The sequence below is a fragment of the Balearica regulorum genome, chromosome 3 (genome assembly GCF_011004875.1).
Source record: "Balearica regulorum gibbericeps isolate bBalReg1 chromosome 3, bBalReg1.pri, whole genome shotgun sequence".
Taxonomy (NCBI): domain Eukaryota; kingdom Metazoa; phylum Chordata; class Aves; order Gruiformes; family Gruidae; genus Balearica; species Balearica regulorum.
Genome location: NC_046186.1, coordinates 41,123,182 through 41,144,590, shown reverse-complemented (window position 1 = coordinate 41,144,590; position 21,409 = coordinate 41,123,182). Strand labels below are relative to the sequence as shown.

General features: G+C 41.1%; 1 protein-coding gene across 9 annotated transcripts in view; it reads right to left on the bottom strand.

Moving 5' to 3' along the window:
- ANKRD6 (ankyrin repeat domain 6) overlaps window positions 1-21,409 on the bottom strand; it is a 111,878-nt gene that overhangs the window by 87,332 nt on the left and 3,137 nt on the right. Inside the window, exon 1 of one of the 9 annotated variants that reach the window (XM_075747693.1) lies at window positions 6,531-6,677. The exons of 7 other annotated variants lie outside the window; for them this stretch is intronic. The gene's annotated coding sequence lies outside the window, so the exon portion shown is untranslated. Of the gene's footprint in view, window positions 1-6,530; window positions 6,678-21,409 lie in introns of those variants that run through there. One more of the 9 variants, XM_075747694.1, reaches the window with a different exon arrangement.

Here is a 21,409-nt window from a genome sequence, read left to right as displayed (position 1 = left end):
ACAAATACATGGCAGCGATGTAAGGGCAACTCTGAAATGATAACTAGACATGAAATCAATAGCAGTGTGCAACTATTGGGAGATCAGTAATATATGTGAAAGCATCTGAGCCGAAAGTAGTTTCATCTTCAATCAGAATAGCACCATGTATGAGGACTTAGTTCCCTTCAGGTATTTAAAGCGCTGTTCTAATATCCAAAGTGTGCAGCTTCCACAGATCTCCAGAGGGCCCTTCCAAACTCAACTATTATGTGATATGAGTGAGGTTAGAGAATGTTAATAAGCATATATAATGGTAGAATATGAAAAGACACTGTCACTTTTAAAATAAATTAATTTGTACAATGACTGTTGTAAGAATTCAGTTTCAAGGCTTACGTTGCATGTATTCTACTTGCCAGAAGAAATACAAGATACAAATGGGCCAAAGGATAATTTCATATGGGAATATAATTACATCCAATGATGGCTGAATTCTCCTTCAGCAAGGGAATATCTGCAATAAGCCTTTTGAAAATATCTATATACAATTGATAGAAGAAAAAAAAAACCCCACAGATGTCTGACAGAGTGGTAGGCTGCTACTGCTATTAACTCATTTTGAGAAAGCCTTTGAAATACCGACTGCCTTAATGGCTCAACTGTCCCAGACAACCACTGGCAATGCCTTATTTTAATCCTATTGTAAGGAGAGAAGCTCCAAAATGAAACTAATCTTTAAAGACAGGAGAATTAAGCTACTTCTCCCTGTAGGCTATGCATGTTCTCTTTGTCAGAGACTTTTACTGTGCATTAAAATGCACTTTACTTCCAAAGAACAACACGTGCTTCGTGAGCCACATTTTCAAAAATGAAGAAAACACGTTCTGGTTATTGAACTTGTCCACGAATTGATGGATGTGTCTTCCAAGAAGCAGTTATAAAATAACAATTGGATCAGTCCTGCTTTATTTGTCTGCTCACCAGAAAAGACAACACTGTAATCAGTGCAGGCTCACTTGGAGTAAAACAGAAGGTGAAACAGAAACAGCAGGAATATCTACATGAGATGATCTGACCAGCAAACTAAAAGCACATCCTATAGTAAAACCTTAGCTTCTTCCTTCCCAAGGGGCCAGAGACAAAACAATCCTGATGCCTTTATATGACAACAGATCTACTCATACTTCCCTCATGAAAAAAATGTGGTCTAAAATCAAATCTTTTGGAGATTCTGTATGGGATTTCATATCCATTTAGTTCACCAGCTCAGAGGTTTCCAAGTGTTGTGAGACCCAGCTCCACATTCACCTCTTTGGAGCAGCAAGCGTCATTCCTCCTCAGGAGGTTAAGAGGGACCTATGATGCCTCACAACACCATCCACATCCACTTGCAGCCCCTGGGAAGGCCCATGGCTGCACAGATGGTGCCACACAAGGCATGCCAAACCTGCCTTCCCTTCCTGAACAGGGACCCAATATGACAGAAGTCATTCTTACAGCTACAGATCTCCCTGAAATAGAAAACACCAAACCCCTGGTAATGACCACTCCACTAGCTCTTCTGCAACACTATCATATTACATTTTGAGTATCGTAACATAAAGAACCCTCTATCTTTATTAAATGGATGAGGAAGTGGCAAGCTGGGGTTAGGGAGAGGAGGGCAGCAATGAGAGAGTAGGGAAGCCTGCAAAACATGTTCAGTCCTGGACACTAGGTCTTGGAGATCTGTAGCAGTAACACCAGGCAACAGCTCAATCCTTAAAAAAAACCACCCCACACCTCAAATCTTTAGATCAGGCAGAAAATTCCTCCACTCCACACCATTCTACACGAAGTGCAGTACACAGCTGTAACTTTTCTTGGGCAGGTGCACACTGCGATTTTCACAACATCCAGTATTTTCTGACGTGAAGCAATACTTTCTATGATCCCAGAACAAAACAGGGCAAGGTCTGAAGAGAACTGGCATACCAGCTTCTCCATCTTGCGTTCACAGAATCACAGAATCAGAGAATCCCAGAATGGTAGGGGTTGGAAGGGATCTCTGGAGATCATTTAGTCCAACCCCCCTGCTAAAGCAGGATCACCTACAGCAGGTTGCACAGGATCATGTCCAGGTGGGTTTTTAATATCTCCAGAGAAGGAGAATCTACAACCTCTTTGGGCAGCCTGTTCCAGGGCTCTGGCACCCTCAGAGTAAAGAAGTTTTTCCTCATGTTCAGATGGAAGTTCCTGTATTCCAGTTTATGCCCATTGCCCCTTGTCCTGTCACTGGGCATCACCAAAAAGACTCTGGCCCCATCCTTTTGACATCCACCCTTTAGACATTTATAAGCGTTGATGAGATCCCCCCCTCAGCCTTCTCTTCTCCAGGATAAACAGACCCAGCTGTCTCAGCCTTTCCTCATATGAGAGATGCTCCAGTCCCCTCATCATCTTTGTAGCCCTCCACTGGACTCTCTCCAGTAGTTCCCTGTCTTGAACTGGGGAGCCCAGAACTGGACACAGAACTCCAGATGTGGCCTCAGCAGGGCAGAGTAGAGGGGCAGGATAACCTCCCTCGACCTGCTGGCCACGCTCTTCTTCATGCACCCCAGGGTACCACTGCCCTTCTTGGCCACAAGGGCACACTGCTGGCTCATGGAGAGCTGGTTGTCCCCCAGGACTCCCAGGTCCTTCTCCGCAGTGCTGCTTCCCAGCAGGTCAAGCCCTAACCTGTACTGGTGCCTGGGGTTATTCCTCCCTAGGTGCAGGACCCTACACTTGCCCTTGTTGAGTTTCATATGGTTCCTTTCTGCCCAGCTCTCCAGCCTGTCCCGGTCGCACTGAATGGCAGCGCAACCTTCTGGTGTGTCGGCCATTCCTCTCAGTTTTGTATCAGAAATTCACTTAAGAACAGAGATTCACTTTTACAGTAACGTTAAAGATTTGATTAAGACTGAAGGACTCCCTTCACTGGGAGGGGAGATTGTCACCTGCTGGCACAAGAGAAAAGGGTATCTCAGCACACCTGCAGGGAACCATGTGTCTACAGCTCTGTTTTCTGCAGTGATCTGCTATCCGCCTCCCAAGAAGCCAGTGCTGTGCTCCCCAGCTAAAAGAATAGACTTGAAGAATAAACTTTGTAATGAATTCTCTCAAGTGAGCAAAAGAAGCTGTGCTGGTTTATGACAGGTTGCTCATTCCCTTAAAAATGCTTTATCCCTGTAATATCAGCTTTTGCAGGGTGGAGGACAAAACCAGCCATGGAAAGCATTCTGAAAAGAGGAATGTGCTTGTCTTCTACCTCCCTCCCCCACCCCTCCCACCACCCCACAATCAGTCTGCAAGGTTTCACGCAGAAAACCATCAGGTTAGAAATCAGGAGCAAGTTCACCATATACTTCTTACTCATCCGTGCTGTGACCCTGGCAGACCTGCTCTATCCCCATAAATGCGGAGGGCTCTTTAGAAGGACTGTGTTCCTGGGATGCCCTGCCACAACGAACTCATCGGGGAGGGCAGAGAGTCCCTCTGCGAGACACCTTCAGTCTGCAGGTAGGAGGGAAGGGGCACCAGCCGACCTCTGCATCAGGTGTAGGTGGTGGCATGGGCTACTGGGACGGTACCTCACAGGCAGGGGGAGAAGAGGCTGCCTGGCCTTTGAATTCTTTTGCATCCACTCTGTTTTGTCTTCTTTCTTGCTTGGGGAGGGAGGGAAAGGGAGGGAAGGAGGTCCCACCTAGCCACATATATTGCTATGCTCCCCAACAAGTACCCTGCCAGCGCAGGTTACCTTAGCACTTAAACGATTTAGATGTTTGCTACTACGTTATGAGGTCTCCCTCTGAGATCTGAAGGGATGCCAGCTGCTGCAACTGTTAGAAGGACAAGCAGCATGGAGGGGCAGTGCAGCCTTCCCAGACAAACCCTTCATGCATTATAAAGAAGTCAAACACAGAACTTGCATGCAGCGTGGAAAGCAGCAGCCTAATTCCTGAGTTAGACATTTTGTCCAGAAGATTTTAATATGAAATAAGGATTAGAGTCTTCTAAAAAGCTCTCTCAGATGGGACCGACTGCCAAGCCAACGCACCAGCAGCCAACACAAAAAGCTGGAAGCAATCTGTGGACACAGGGCAGCTCCCTTGAAGCTAGAGACTGACGGCTCTGGTGGCAATGCTGAAAGGATGCTGCAGTGTTTGCTGCAACAGCACTGCACACTTCAACTTGAAGGAAACACCACAAATGGACACAATAGGAGCTCTTCCATTAATTGAAGGGGCGAAAGTACTGAACTATTAAAAGGCACTTCTCTCTTGAGGTGTTTAACTCAACAAACACCACCAGAGTTTCAAATAATGGATCATTTCTAAGACATTTGTATGATAATATGTCATACCTAATGAAGAACTAAGGTTTAGAGACAAGTTTATGAGACTCAGTTGTGCTAACTTCAAGCTTTCACAAGCAAGGACTCCTAAACCTGACAGACTACATGCAGCTCCTCCATACAGTTCCTCCACTGCATCAAGTACTCAGCAGATTCTTGAGGTGACAGGTCACACGTCTATGTTTACATATCAGTTATTACCTACTAGCAATCAGATACTAACATTTGAGGTGTGATGGGTAATTTTACTAAGGTGTACTCCTTGGTAACACAGCTGCTGCAGCCTGGATGACACACAAAATGTCACCTAGTTAAGTTAGAAACTGGCACAGTTGTTCTCCAGGAAAACTGTAAGAAATGTGGTATCTTCAGCAGGGAAAAATCCTATGTTTGGGATTCTGACATAGCCTAGATAAAATATACATTAAATTCACCCTGTAGGAAGTTCCAAGTTGATCAATACAGATAAAAATCAAACTTTCAATGTAAATTTAAATTCCCCCAAACTGGCTAGTTTTAGAAGTGAAGTAATACCATTGCACATCTTCAGATTTAAGAAAGGCAGAATGAATCAACTTCCTCTGCATTTTCCCCCCATCCCTCCCAGTCAAAGCAATTCATCCCTCTGGTAATTCAGGTAGGCTAGAGGGAAGTGTCGCAGGACAACACTTAATATCTCCTCCTCTCCTCTCCAATTCAAAAGAGAGCAACAAAAGACTCAGTAATGGAGATCCATTCTCTGAGTGAAAAGGTCCAATTTTACAAGATTCATCACAAAGTCTCTTATTCATCAGCAGCCTTGGCACTCTTACTCTTCTCCCTCACACAGACATTTCTGGAATGTGTTTCAGGCTACTAGGAAAAAAAAAAAAAAAAGGGATAGTTCAGCAGGAAGCAGCAAAGGCTAAAGAAATGAAGAATCCAAAATCGATTCTGCTCCTGTCCTGCAAAACACAATTTCTGCCAGAACCATCAAGCAGAGCAGGACTGTCCCCTTATATTACCTCCAGTAATACTGACAAACTATTTACATAAGAGCACAATACTTGTGATTTTACATCAACAGACTTGTAGCTGTTCTCTTATAAGGCATTTGAGATTTTCTGTTAACCAGATTTGGAGACTGAGGACTACAGATCTGTATTTTTATACACTTAGGGAAAGTTCTACTTGAAAAGTTTCCTCCTTGCTAGACTGCATGTTGATTTAATAACTGACCTGCTAGGATGGGGATGTACAGGAATTCACCTGAGAAGTTTCAGGAGGTTTTACCATCATTATTATGACAAGAATATTGCTCTTGCTTGCTCTGATTCAAAGCTTACAAAAAACAAAAAACAAACAAAAAAAACCCCCCACAACTAAGAGATTAAAACAAAGTTTGCAGAACCAACAGGAGCAAGAAATTTCTTAATTGAGTGTTGGACCTGGCATGTGGGCAACCTTTGCAAGAGAGTGCCAGTGCCTTCTTAAAGAATACCTTCTCTGCCCTTCCAGAGGCAGTTCTGCTCAGGATCAGACAAGGGACAAAATCTTGTTATTATTCCATTCCCTGGATTTAAACTGATGTGAATTGACCATCATTAGTATAGTGCAAAGAAGTTTCCCCAGAGATCCAACCCTTTGGCATAGTACTACAGTGATAGCTATTAAAATGCAGAAACAAAAATCCTGAAAAACATTTTTTTCCAGATTTATGTGCAGTGTAAATTCATGCAACAGAATACAGTAAAAGAAACGGACGTACAGAAAATGATCCTGGTTTTGATGAATGTGTCAGTTTAGGAGCACAACAGGAAACCTAAGGAACACATTTGCCCCGAAGGAGTTAATATAACACTAAAGCTGAAAAGCAAATCATAGAGAGGGCAGGAACTGCCAGAATTAGTCAACCGTTGTTCCCTATGGTGCGAGCTTGCTCTTGGGTTCCAGGTCACAGCTTCCACACAAAAGCACTCTTACCTCTCCTGAGCCTTGCCCAGTCACTGCTTGTCCTGTGCACCACACAAGGCACGTCTCCCACAGAGCAACACGTACATGACGTCTTTAAGCTATACACCGCAGCATTCTTTTCTTACGGTTTTTCATGTTTGATTTCCTTTTTAAATAGAAGTCACAGAAAACCAAATACCCAGCAGCACCCCATGCCTCTACATTCTCTCATACTACTTGCCTATGCTAATGATCCACAGGGCTTGTAGTCAGGGTGTTTAAAACCACGGTACACGCCTCCTCTGGTACTTGAACTACAGGAATAAGTGCTGGAAGAAACAGGCATACAAGGCAGCAGAAGCAGACTGGCTAGTGGTGAGGAACAGTCAGCTTCTTGCCACGGATTCACACAAATATTTGTAAGACATGAGAGGAATGTTGGGAGTCCAGCTTTTTTTTTTTTTTTTTTTGGAAGGGGGGAAGGAGAGGGAGGTATTACTGAACAGTGAGAAATGCTGTCTGCTGACTGGGTTCAGCATAAATGAGAACAGGTTTGGCACTTTCTGAAAGGCAACGTAGATGCAGATAAGATTCAGGGCACCTGTTGTAATTGGTGTCCTCAGCATGGGCTGAAGTGTTTTTCTATACCATAGACATAATTATGAATGTATGCATACAAATAATGCAGAATGATTGTACTTGCCTTATTTCTGTGGCTGTAATGTAAAGCCTTGCTCAAAAACAAATAAAAAAAAAATTAAAATTCATACATTAACACAGCTGAATTGATGAATGGGAACTAAAGGCAAAGACCTGTTGCCTTGTTCATCTCACTTTGCACAAGTTACAAAAACCTCCTTAGCACAGCAAACTGCTACAAGTATTTTCAGCTTTATTTCTCAGAGACAAGTTACAGAAAAATTTTGCAGGAAACATCCAATGATGAAGTCCTGAATGTTTATTTCTTACATAATTTAGAACAAACACCTCTAGTGCTTTACCTTTCCACTTCCTTCTCTCTGGAATTGTATTGCATTTAAGCAGAGAAAGAGTGTATACTTCTAAGTGGAAAACAGGTATACATTTGGTTATTCAATTTGCATCTGGAAAAGTTAAGCTGATATCACCATGAAGCAGAAGGCAAACATTTTAACAGGTAAGAGGATAGTGTTTCTGTGATTTTTTTTCTTTTTCTTTTCTTCATAAATCAAGCCAGGAATTCTAAAGCTATTCTCATTAAAAATGCCCCTCGGGTTATCTGAAGACGTGTGCTGACATGCCAGTAGGATCTTTACAATTGCAGATTTTGGGGGGGGAAGGGGGGGTTACTCTTGAGAAAAGGCGTGTGCTGGGACAGACTGCACAACAATGACAGCAGCAGAGTTTTGGTACAAGATCTTTGCTTCATCAAAATGTACTGGGTGGAATATATTAGTAGGACACATTTGCTGACTCAGATGTTACAACCTGAAAGTCCAGGAATAAGTTTAGTTTATGCAATACACACTTATTTCTGAAGACAGTCCTAGCATCGGGTGAATAACCTTGCAGACAGAGGTTTGAAGAACTATCTGCAAATGGCCTTCGGCTGCACTGACCCATCTCCCGCCGTGCCTGCTCTTATTACACCTTTTCCATGGGATCGGCAAAGCTGAAGTTGTTCGCCAAGGTCTCAGTCCTTTCCAACTCCTTCACATTCAAATACTTCAGATACCAAGTATTAAGTAACATCCTAAACCACAAAAAACATACATTGCCTGTAGAATTACTTCTTGAGACAAATCTGTCCCCCACTCCCCTCCAGCTCCACCCTTCTCAGCCATGCTTATGAACCAGTCATTAAATCAAGCTATCTGTGTACCCATTATCTGCAGTTTTTATGGACTGTACAGCACCAGAATTTACATATGATCTTGCCTAATGGAGCACTGTTTATTGCAAAACTTGCAATGATTTTTCAACCAAAAAGAGGTTTAAATATCTTTCTTAAGAACTACAGAGCCTCAAGATACAGATGCATGAATTTCTTTTAGGATACAGAACATTCAAACATTTAGATATGTAACACCAATACACAATACTGCAAAGAAACTAAATAACCTGGGCATCCAGCTGTAGGTGGCCCTGTCCGAGCAGGGGGTTGGACCAGATGACCTCCAGAGGTCCCTTCCAACCCCAACCACCATGGTTCTGTGATCCATCTAAAATATATTCAGTGACTTACACAATACAGATGTATGATTTTTAGTTAAGCATATCAAGATGAATAAACTGGGTAGTTATGGAAAGCTGCCCAGAAGAGGACCTGGGGGTGCTGGTTGACAGCCAGCTAAACATGAGCCAGCAGCGTGCTCAGGTGGCCAAGAAGGCCAACAGCATACTGGCTTATATCAGGAATAGTGTGGCCAGCAGGAGTAGGGAGGTGATTGTCCCCCTGTACTCAGCACTGGTGAGGTTGCGCCTTGAGTACTGTGTTCAGTTTTGGGCCCCTCACTACAAGAAGGATGCTGAGCTGCTGGGGTGTGTCCAGAGAAGGGCAACGAAGCTGGTGAAGGGTCTGGAGCACAAGTCTTATGAGGAGCAGCTGAGGGACCTGGGGTTGTTTAGTCTGGAGAAGAGGAAGCTGAGGGGAGACCTTATCACTTTCTACAACTACCTGAAAGGAGGTTGTGGTGAGGTGGGCGTTGGTCTCTTCTCCCAAGTAACTAGAGACAGGACGAGAGGAAATGGCCTCATGTTGTGTCAGGGGAGGTTTAGATAGGGTATTAGGAGAAATTTCTTCACCACAAAGAGTGGTCAAGCATTGGAACAGGCTGCCCAGAGAGATGGTGGAGTCACCATCCCTGGAGGTGTTCAAAAACCATGTAGACATGACACTTGGGGACGTGGTTTAGTAGGCATGGTGGTGTTGGGTTGATGGTTGGATTTGATGATCTTAGAGGTGTTTCCAACCTTAATGAATCTACGATTCTATGAAATTAGAAATTTGTAAGGATGTATTCAAGCGTTTATTCTCATGACAAAACAAAGACACAACCATCAGATAAATGAGGACCAGAGCAGTGTGTTCCACACACATAACCTGAACCATTCCACTCCCTCAATTTGTCCTGAGTTGTTTAACTGTTGAAGACGAAAAGGTACAGCAGCAAAATTCTTCTCCGTGCACATCTGAAGATATCCGACCCAACCCAAAGCAAGGCAATTTCTCTGCAGCAAACAACTAAATCAGTAATTCTAGTAGGCATATCAAAGTTCATTTTCCTCATCAACCATTCATATCCAAGGATGCAATGCTGTGATGCTCAGATCTGTGTTGCACAATGTTCTTGTTGGTACAAGATGTAAAATAAACACAGGTAGTCCAGAACAGGGGCACTAGTCTAAAACTCTATGATTCTGCTCCTCTTACACATTCATTTTGTCAGTGAGGTTTTTAATGTATCAGCCTAAAGTGAGTGCCATGACCATGACAAGTACAGTAGGGTTATATTTGGATTTGTAATTCCCAGTGGTTTTGTTACTGAAACAAAAAGATAATACAGTTAATGCAAAGAAGAAGAATAAGAATTAAAACTGAAAGAGGGTTTATCACTAAAGCTGAAAAGACAGAATACCACCATGGGAATTATCTTATACAGAGAGATAAACTTGGCAATTACTACCTGAAAAATCAGTTTACTCTTATTTTTTAAGTCAGTGAATAGCCTGCTTTAGTGTAGCAGATCACCCATCAGGGTGGTTGTCATGAACCAGAAGAAACATATCCTTTCAAAAAGTCCGACAAAGCACATGGATGAGACTTGCTAATTACAGAGAGGGAACATAGGCATGCTTTACCTCCTATGTGAGCCTGAAGTTTTTCTGAAGCCTTTCCCATGAGGTGTTTCAAACAACAGGTAGGAACAGCTTACTTTTACTCCTAGGTAATTACAGAGTATTGGTGGAAGGCAGATGTCTGAAGTTATTTAAAATGGGAAAAAGTCGACAAAGTTGACAAGTTCTGGACTTGGGGGACTGGACTGGGAACTTGATTCCCCAGAGAAACAAGACTTTGGTGCTTAATGCACTTGCCATTATCAACAAATGGTCAGGGACAGGAAGAGTGAGATGCCACACAGATTCAGACATCCTCCAAGTTCTTCCAGAAGGAAGACTATTATAAGAAACAGTATCTGTAAAAAGTAATCTTAATCCCCCTATGAAGCTGTAATGCTATACAACAGCTGATACTTAGCAGTAGAGCTCTTTTTTTTCTGATCTTTTCTGGCTGATGGATGGTCAAGCTGTCCTTCACAGCAGTATCTGTATAAGTGGTATTTGTGACTAATCTCCAAAGAGGTCATGACAGAGAATACTTTGGAAATCCTGATTCCCCTGCCTGATCTCATGGCAGACATAGAGCTGAATAAGCTCTCAGTGGGTCGTGGGCACCTTCTGTGCTGTCTTTAATACTTGCTAAATTCTCTGGAAGTTCTGCAGAAGACTCTTCCCCACACCATGCAGGAGTCCAGTGGTGGAAATCTCAGTCAGGTAACAAAAGTCTGACTTATGGTTCCCTACTCCAGAGCTCTTTTGTTCCAACCCATCAAACAGCCGCGTTCCCAAAACATCCTTCCTCATTTGTTCTGGCAGGGTAAGGCCATGCAGAGCAACAGTCCACTACCTTCAGCTCAGCATTTGACTCATGAGGAACGCTTCCACCCTGAGCTCAAAACAAACAAAATCATATGTTCCTGTCCTATTCTACTTACATTGCAAACTAAGATCTCAATTAATTAATTTTAAAAAGCTATGCATCGACACAAAGTACTTCCGGGCCAAGTAACTGAAGTTAATCTTCTGTAACTTCTCTCAGTGCAGGCTACAGCTCAATTAACACAACTCCTCTTGAGTATCACATTGCTCTTCCATATATCTCGAGAATCTCGCCAGCTGTACAAACATAGGAACAACAGAAGAAAGTAGGTATCACAAAACCTTGGATCTTGCATCAGGTGACTATAATAAGCATTGCACAAGGGTGCTTTGATGTTACAAAAGACCTAAGAAAATATCGATAGGTTAGGTCGTACTCTTGCTAGGTTTACTGTCTTACCAAAGGGCACTTGTCAGACACATGCCATCTGCTGCACTGAAATGCAATACCCAACCAGGTAAAATAAAAATTTCCCATACCAGCAGGCTCTTTGCACAAATAACAAGGAACACCACTAGCGTCATTTTAGGTGATTAGAGTCTACGTTACAGAGAGTGCATCTCTTCCAAGCTGCTCCTCTTACAGGACAGAATCTCAGCTCCTGGTGAAGACTCTGCCCTAATGGCTATGCACAGGTTCATCATCCAGAAATATCTGTACTTGTGTCAAGTACAGGGAGCTGAAAGCACAAAGGGAACACAAATGCGCCCACTCCCTCTCACTGCTTCCTGTTCCCTCAACTTTTCCATGCACTTGCCAGCCCTGTAGGAACCCGAAGTAGCAACCCTGCACTGGAAGCCATCTCTCTGGGATGGAAGCTGGGTTTAAAGAGACTCAGCCTCTTAATGCTTGTGGAGGTTTCCCACAGCTTGGAAGAAGGGGAAATCTGGAAAAGTCTGACCACATAGGCCAGGTTACTGCACCTTTGTACCATCAGGATCCCTTAGTGCAAGCACCTCCTTGGTCAGCTACTGGTAGGAACCACGGAGCACAATGCTATTTGTTGCACCCATTTCGGCCTCCTTATGTCTCTAATTTGTCTAGAAGCAAAAATAGATGCTTTGGCCTTATTCTGAGTACTGAAAAGGATCGCACAGTTCACTGTACCTGCTTTATAGTTAATAAATATTTTGAAATTTCAGTGTATCCGAGTCTGCTTCATACTTTACAAGGAGTTAGCTTGTGCAAGATAGTGCTACCATATGGACAATATCCACATTATCTGCCCACAAAGGCTGCACAGGTCCTGAATAGAAATATGAAGCAAAAAATCAAAACCAATGATGGAATAACAGAAAAGGGCAGGCCCATGTTACAGGGACATCGTGTTCCTGGACCATGTTCCCAGAACAAAACAGTATTTTCCTCCTGGCCTTCTGCTTCCCTACGCTCATGAAGCTTAGCACCCCTGTGCCTCCTGTAGTCCAGGACACTCTTTCCAGACAGATCCCATTTTCACTTTTACAACATACAGAAAAAAAACCCAGCCAAAATCTCAAGAAGGAGGCAGTTCCTGTCCAGTAGGATACAAAGAGATACTCCTTCACTCGTCACTCCTACCAAGGAATACAGTAGACCAGCGTTACCAAAAAACCACTGACCTGCTAAGGACTGAAAACCTAACAAAGCTGGAAGAGCAGCCAGAAAAGCCCATGAGCTGCTGATGTTGGAGTAGACAGGGTTAAAAGAAGTCAGAGATGCAAAAAATATGCCCCAAGACCCAACCATTACTAAGGTTGAAGTGAAAGCAGAAAAAAAAAAGATTGTAAACTGAGACAGGTAAAGCCTAGAAAAGATGAGGAGGAAGAAAATCACAAACACAGAGTTTTTAAAAAGCCTCAGAAGACACGTTTCAACAACCAATCTGGTAAGGAGCACCTGGAAGAGCATAGGGGAGGGACAAGTATCTTTTTTCCTTCTCTCACAAATTCTTTTTTAAAGGTTTGTTAAACTACCTTTTTCTCTATTCATGGTTTGTCTGGGTTCAAAGTGGTGACTCAGCACTTATTAACCACTGTCAGGAACACAACTAGCAAAAGAGCAGATTTGTAAGGGATGAGGAACAGACCAAAGAAAACCAGACGATTCACAGATCAAGGATGAGAGATTACTTCTAGGACAAAAAAAGAGGAGAAGACAAAGGTGAGCTACAATACAGAGAAACTTTTGGAAGTGGCACAAGATGAAGAGGATTTTTGCTTGGAAAAATTAAACAGATAGCAGCGGAGGACATCTTCGTTACCTTAAAAGCACAAGAGTGGCCTAATATGGCCAAAACACACGTTGGCATTTCAATGCAGACAAGATCAAACTTCACTCCTGAAATATGCCGATCCATCCTCGGACTTGCGGCTATTGCAACATGATTAAGGAAGAGTTACAGCATAGTTTTCCTCTGTCGGCACTACAAGACTGAATCATACCTTATCATGGGAGCTGTGCTGCCACACAACCATCAGCTCTTAATGGCGTATAAAACAGAGAGAGAAAACTAAGGAAAAGGAGGACTTACTCTGGTGCCATTTTTTTTTTCATACAGTGAGTCTGCCTATTTGTCTTTGGCTCACTACAGGGCGGCAGAAAGGAGGGGAAAAAAGAGAAAGTAAGCTTTTTATATATTTGTATGCTTGTTTTCCAGTCCCTCCACAAGGCCAGTTTTGTAAACAGAAAGCAAGCTGAGATTTTCTTTATCTTGTTTACTACTCCCGTAATTCTAATGTACCATGCAGAGCTGACAAGTATCTCTCTGCTGAACACTCTCCATTGAGAACGCATTGCAAGTTCTTTTGCAACACACGTTATTTTACTCAGGCTATCTGCACCTTAAAACACTCAGCCTATTGTTTCAGCAGCACAGACCTGCATGCTGAATTATAAAAATTGTCCAATATCATATCATCTTGGCTACAGATTTAATTTCATGGAATATGAAACTTCACTGAAAATCATTATACAATGAGACAAGGAAACACAAACGTTGGTTTCCTTTTTTTTTTTTTTTTTAAATATTAAGTGTAAGCCTACTACAACTCCCTCTGGGAGGATGTTTTTCATACAAAGCCAAATTCTTTGAGTCTTATTCACATAAACAGATTCACTGAATTAAATGAGATCAGTCACACAAGCAGAGAAATTGGATTTTGATCTAGCATTAGTTACAAAATATGGCATAAAAATTCACTTTTAAAAAGCCCAGGATAATAAGCATCCATCTTTATTTAATAATGCAAAGACTAGTTAGAAGGTTTTGGTTTTCAGGTCTACCCTTCTGAGATTTAGTAAATTAATTATAATTTGACTACACACAAGTTGTGCATAATTACCTCTATATGGGCAATACTGTTATTCAAGTACAAACCAAGATAATTTAGTTAAGAGTAATTATTTTAGTATCATTTTATTTTTAATCTTTACTTAAGCAAGGGCTGAAAATCCCATTTACAGAGCATAAGAGAAGTGATTTTTTAATGGCACTTGGTAAAATCTGCTAACTTCTGCATTACAGACACTTTTACCCTATTCTGTTTTTCTTGAAAAAACATGTGTTTAAGATACACAAACCATGAGAAACTTCTCTGTTAGCAGAAGAGTGAATACTCATACTCAAAATCTGAAGCATGAGAACTAATCAAGTGAGGGTTTGTTTGTTTGTTTTTACAAGTAAATAGCACAGACATGCAACAGATGCTTGCCTGCTATATTAAAATTTAAAATGTGAATTTATTAATAACAATCAGACTGAGACACTGTCTGTATGGTTAATGCATTTCAAAATCTTAGTATTTTGGGGAGGATGACGGTATACAGCTCCCTAGAATGACAAGAAAATCCATCATCTGAATGTATAACATTGTAGCACACATTTCAATCGTTTGCTGAGAAATTCCATCATAGTTTCACTCCACTGGCTTAGCTTACTTGAAAAGCACATTTAGTGTTTCTTCCACCAAGGTGGAGTAACCGCATGTTTCATGAGAGCTACAGAGGACTGAAAGACAGAGTAAGATCTCCATTTCATTGACACTCTTTGTTGCATTTCTGGGAAACACAGAGACCATGTCCTAAATAATACTGGCTTCACACCATGGCCTAACGATTTGCTCAACACTTGCTTCTGCTTAGTCGAGGGGAGATTCTTCATTTCAAATTATGAAGAGAACAAATAAACCTTTAAAATGTTGGGGTTTTTTAACTGCTGTGCTCAGTTCAAAGAATGCATCACTAACCCGTTTTCTTGTTTTGCCTATGATGTGCTACCAAAACCAGCTCATCCCATGTAATTATATTCAAACACTTGCTAGAGGTACAAACCCACTTTGATATATAAGCAAATTTATATTAATACTGTATTTCAAAAATGATTATTCTTAAAAGCTGAAATACATGCATCCAAATTCTGGATGCTAGATTTTGAATAAAATATGTTTCTAGCTTCCATGCCAAGTATTGCACTTTGAGGATTAAAAACAAAAAGAAGAAAAACCCAATATGAGTCTAATAACTGAAGCAGCAACATCCTTATTTGTATGTCTGCAGAGTTATAGACACAAAAGGCTAGATTCGCTGAAAGAGTAATGGAGTGTGGAATCTAGAAGTTTGATTTTAAACTTCTCAAACGTGCTGGTGGGCAGAGATAAGGGGGAACTGAGACGAGGCAGAAAAAAATTGGGTTTTTTTTCAACTTAAGTTACTCCTGTAGGCACACAATATATCTGGGAATAATTTTTAAAAATAGGGTCTTTTTCCAGTTAAGAATCTCTGCCAAGGACCAAAGCTTATACCTACAAATTCTGTTTCAACTTATTCATGTGGCATGCTACTTGGTGCAAGTATTCATCCAATCTTTTGATTCTGTCGTTCACTTTTCACGTTGGGCTGCATCTTTATTCCAGATAAACAAAGTGTAAAATTCTCCTTGAGAAAGGACTGGATACTTTCTGAATAAGCAAGGGAGGCCTAAATGTAGAAATACTCAACCTGGTCTGACAAGTAGGAAGCAGAAGTACTCTAAACAGTTTGTATTTGAGACTTGTCAAACAAATTCACCGAGGGCACTCTTTGACCAAAACTAAATCCCAAACCGCATACTGAAACTTAAATTTTCTGAAGCAAGCTGGGATGTGACTATAGAAAGCAAGGAGAGTGCTAGCAATTACTACTGCAGAAAACAAAACCAAACTTATTCAACTGTCTGAACAGTTCAACCACATCCTGAAAGTTTTAACTCTGGCCCTCTCGTCTCAGAAAAGGTTTAACAAAACTAGAAGAGTTTCAAGGAAGGATAACATAAAAACAAAATCAAAGGCAAGAAACAATTAAGAAGGGGAAAATCAGATTGGAGAAATACTAGATCAGCATCAGATGAAACCAGCGGATGTCAGGCTCAAAACAAGTGAGAAGAAATGGCTCTTCTTCCCATAAAGCAATTTTCAAGCAGTAGTTCTCCTAGTCTTCTCCTCTGGTTTTCTCAGCCTGTTTTCTACTCATGTTCCCTCCTCACCTTGAGAGAGTCACTGACATGAATGTCTTAAAAGAGGACAAGGAATTAAGGTGTATATATGCCACCCTTCCCTGCAAATGAAATGCAGCCATGTAACAGAGGTGAGAATTACCCAGACAGAGCACGAAAGCGTTCACCTAAACTTCCGAACCAGGCTTACGGTACCTGCGGGTAGGTGGCTGCTCAGCTGCTGGCCACTGCATAGGATGAACTGAATGAGATCTCCCCAGATGGACAGTCTTGTCCTAGTCAGCCAGATATATCCCTCTCTCACTGCCTTCAGGTTGATTGAAATAACATGATTCATGAAGACGACCACACAGAGAAACAGCTAACATTAGGCAGTTTGTTTTTTCAAGCTATGTCAAAAGCATCTATATCACTTGCTAAGTTTTTGAAGGCTCTTTATCTTATTAGACTTTAAATAAATTAGATCTGTTCTTGCTTATTTTGAGGCTAGTAGCAACTAAGACGGCTAACATCTACCCCCTCTCTTGACTGAGCTGGCCTCACTTGTCCCAAATCCAGTCCTGCTTTATCAAGGCATACTGGTAACTAAGCTGTCTGTCTCCAGAGGCATCTCCACTTGCCCATCAAGACATCAGAGAAAGTGACATGGATGATAAACTCACTCAGTGCATGCCAGGTCAGGATTTCTTAAACCTGGGCTTCTCCAAACACCAAAGTGTAATCTTATGGTGGAATGAAAGGATCTTAGTAGCTGATTATTCATTAATAAAATACCGTACTTTAAATTTACACTTCATCTTACTCCACACTAGAGTCTCCCACTTGTATCGATAGACTTAAACCATAGCTGCACTAATGCAGGCCATTCAAGCATACTGAACAGCCTGGGGGAAACTAGCACATCTCTGGAAGAAATCATCACACATTAAAAGTGGGGTACGGTCTCCTGTGCTGATGAAATTTGCATCTCTACAATCTCTTCTCTGGGGGCAGGGGGCATCTGACATAACGCTGACAAGTCCAGAGACTGGATTTCAGCATGTCTAAGAGAACCTAAACCAATGAAAGAAGTGGATGTTGCAGGTAGCATAGCACAGGGGCAGGAGGAAAAACAATTTCCAACTACATCTTGCCTCTCAGCTTTTTCCATGCTACCAAGTTTTTTGGGCAGGGACTCATATTTACCTGTAAGGCACCATATGACAGCACACAGAAATGATAATATGATACAAGTTAAAACATAACATTTATTCTTATTGTAACTACCTTCCGACTCTGATATGAAAAAACAAGCTGTTTGGCAACAGCTGCTGTGACATCCACCTGCAACTCCGTCATCCAGCACTGTTCAATGAAAAAATGTACCACTGAAGATAGATAGATACTTGAGCAGTTCTGTTGCCAGCAGAAATCTATTTGAACTTTCTGTGTTTCCACATATGCAAATTTTAGATCTTGGGAGCTAGTCAAAGGCTGAACTTGTATCACAGTATAATGAAAGAGGAAGAATATGAAGATTTGAGACCTATACCACTTATACTAAGAGGGAAAAAAAAAGGCACATGAAAAGAGCATGGTCTGATTTTATACAGAAGCTGTGAAAAGCTATGGGAAAAAAAAATTACTTGGAAGAATACAGAAGCTGCTGTAAAGTCTGGAAAAGACAAAATGATAAGACAGCGCTGTACTTTCAAAATCTGGATTTAAACCAAAACAATAATGTCAATGAAAGACTGCAGATGGCAGGCAGATAATTCCACAGCTAGAGGAAAGACCAGCCCCAGCCTCCCATCCCTAAATCCTCTCAATAGACTTCAGCCAGACACAGTCTAATCACAAAAGTGGTCAGAAAGAAAATGAAGGAAAATTACTCATATGTAAGCTTTACAATATACTAATGATCTGGCTTAAGCAATGGGTATGCCTTGCAGATATTAGTGCAATTACTGAACGCAGTAGTGATAAAGTGAAAAGATCATGTCCTGCCCAAGACTCTGAATCAATTTCTGCAACTGTAGCACACGTATAGACATCAAACCCTTAATAAAACATACCTAAAACGATTCACTGTGATCACTACTAAAAAGTTACTCAAATATTGAGCGGACATATGATTACCATACATTCATGGTGCTTTTTTATTTTATAAAGCTAGTACTTTCCTCAGTGACTGACCCATGTGAGACAATTTAGGGAATTTTGACTCAGAAGTGTATTGGTACAATATAAATAGACTAGCAACAGGTCTTGCTAAGATGTCACATTGCAGATGCTGATAAAACCAACAGAAAATATTTTTGACTGGCTTAAAGCAGTCGGCGTCTCAAATTGGAAAAGAAAATGATCCCACTGCAATGCGGACACAATGATGTGAATTGTGAATCCCTTAGGAATTAATTCCCATCAAATCCAAATGCATTTTCCATAATGCAGATGCAAACGCTTTCATCCAACACCATGCCAGGTCACGCATCCAAAAACTTTATCTTCAGTGGCTCACTTCACAAAAACAGATGGTGTTTAGGTGGGGAAGAAGGCAAGTCACGAGACAGAAAGGGAAAGTAAGGGATAGACTGTTAGAAGCAGCTTGTTTTAAACCAGGATTTGAAGGAGGTAAGATTTCATGATTTGAAGAGTACTCCAAATATGCTTTTGATCACAACATAAGATAAAAAAGCTTAGGCTTCTTTGGCATAGGGCCAAATATGTTCTTGTTCATGATTAGGGCAGACCTGCCTGGGTGCCCACACTCAGCACATCACACCCCAGCTACCCCTTAGCCCCAGAACCCTCCGCCTGGCATCCACACCAGATGCTTCCATCCACTTCCCCCAGATGTGCCCAAATCCCATCCCCAACCACAGCCAGCTTCCCCCATGGCCGTGGCTTGGCTGAGATGCACCTAGGGTTTGGAGGACCAGCAGAAGGCCTGGGGAGTAGGAAGAGAGGCACAGAGGAGCAGACAGGAAGACATGAGTGCTGGCAGTAAGACAGTGTCTTCCTGTTGATTGCGAGGACCTTGAATTTCATGCCACACATGGCAGGACCACTGATAAAGACCTATGGGAACAAAGTAAAAACAGTGCAAGAACAAGGCAGCAATCTACAGCCCTGCATCATATCATGAGCTAGCTATGCACTCAATATTGCATCAGAAGTACATCACTGAGGCTTACAAGACAACCCCTCCTCTAGTGGGTAATACAAGAATTCAAGTTGGTGTACTGTATTGGTCAGGCTACCTGATGTGGATTCCTTTATTACAACAGGACTGTTTGCACAGGACATCTTCCTCTTCCAATACACCAGATTAACTATTAGCAGTAATGTGCTAGATTTCTTTTAACCTCAAAGTCCTGTGCAGCCTTAATGCTTCATTTATCACACACTTCTCAATAACATGTCCTAAATTGATACTTAGTCATTTCATTACTGTTTTTTGATAGCGTTCTTGAGAACATCCCAACACATGCACATTTGAAAGCTATGCAACAAATAAACCAGGAATTCATATATGTTTATTCCAGTTCTTCCTAACTTTTGAACATCTGCCTTCACAAGCCCAACAGTCTTCTGAATAGTAGCATGAGACAAACCAAACACAGAGAAGAGGAGAAAAGAATTTTTAGAAAGAAGCCATTACACATAATTCAGTGAAATGTCACAGGGAAGGCTTCCCGCTCCTCACACTGTTGCTAATAAGAAAATTATCTGGAAAATGTATTTTTAAATTTAATCCCAGTTAAAGAATCAATCTTTAAACAGAAATATTAGCAAGCTATAGTCATAATATAATTAATGGTTGGGTAGGCACAGATGATAACAATAACAGCATTATTTAAATAGCCCTTTTCATCAATCTATCTTAAAACATACAAAACAGACAAACTATTTAAGTGCAAGAACCTAGAATCAGATTAGGATTACCAGAGCTAGAAGCTCCCAGACTAAAAAAAACTTTATCATCAATTAAATCTTACAAACTATAATTTGAATCAATCATCATTCCTTCTAAGTAATCACATGTGTACCAAGAAACACGTTATTACCTATCAACCACTAGTTTGCTTACAATATGTAGAAAAGAAAGCTAGATTTGAAGTTCATGCTTATTTTAATTCCCACTACTTATCATTGTATAATACATAACATTTTAATTCATGTAATAAATACATTTGAACTTGAACAGGAATTTTTAAGAAGTTCTTTCATTACTCTAAGGCCTACGGCAACTGGTCCACACATAATTATTTGTTTGAACTCAAATAGGCAGAAATTAAGGTATTCTTCTGCTTGGAGTGTTAAGATGAAAAGAGCGTTTGATTCAATTTCAGTCAAATATCTAGATTAAGTTTCTCAGCAAGATGCTAAAATCATAGTTGCCTTAAAAAATATGTATTTCTCATTTAACTGATGGCTGAAAAATAATTTTTTCCCCCAAAATGCTATACTTTTGGAAGGTAAACTGTGAAGGCAATCAGAATATAATGCTCTCTAATGTGCTGACAAAGCTTCATCATTATTAATAATCTTTGCCTCTGCCAATCCTTAGAAATATTAAACCTTGGAGCACCAATGCAGTAAAAACAACAATTTCAGCAAATACTCTTGTCCAGCATCACTAATACCTAAGATGATCTCAAGGAAGCTGAGAAAAGTCTAAAGAATTGAAAAGACACTAGGAGCAACTGTAGCTGTCAGAGATACTGAAGTTGGTGTTTCTGCCTTGCCTCATGTAATTATTCATCCACACTGTAATCTGAGTTTTGATTAGAAGATTGGGTTTTTTCCCTCCTGAGTAGCAAAAGAAAAAAGAATTTAGATGCAAATTTGATCCCATAAAATCCTGGTATGAAATTTAAATAACCTGTATTTACACAGCAAGTAAGGCTGCACTTCAGTCCATCACATTTCTCCTCAGTACTAAAGGAGTGTACATATTCAGCAGACA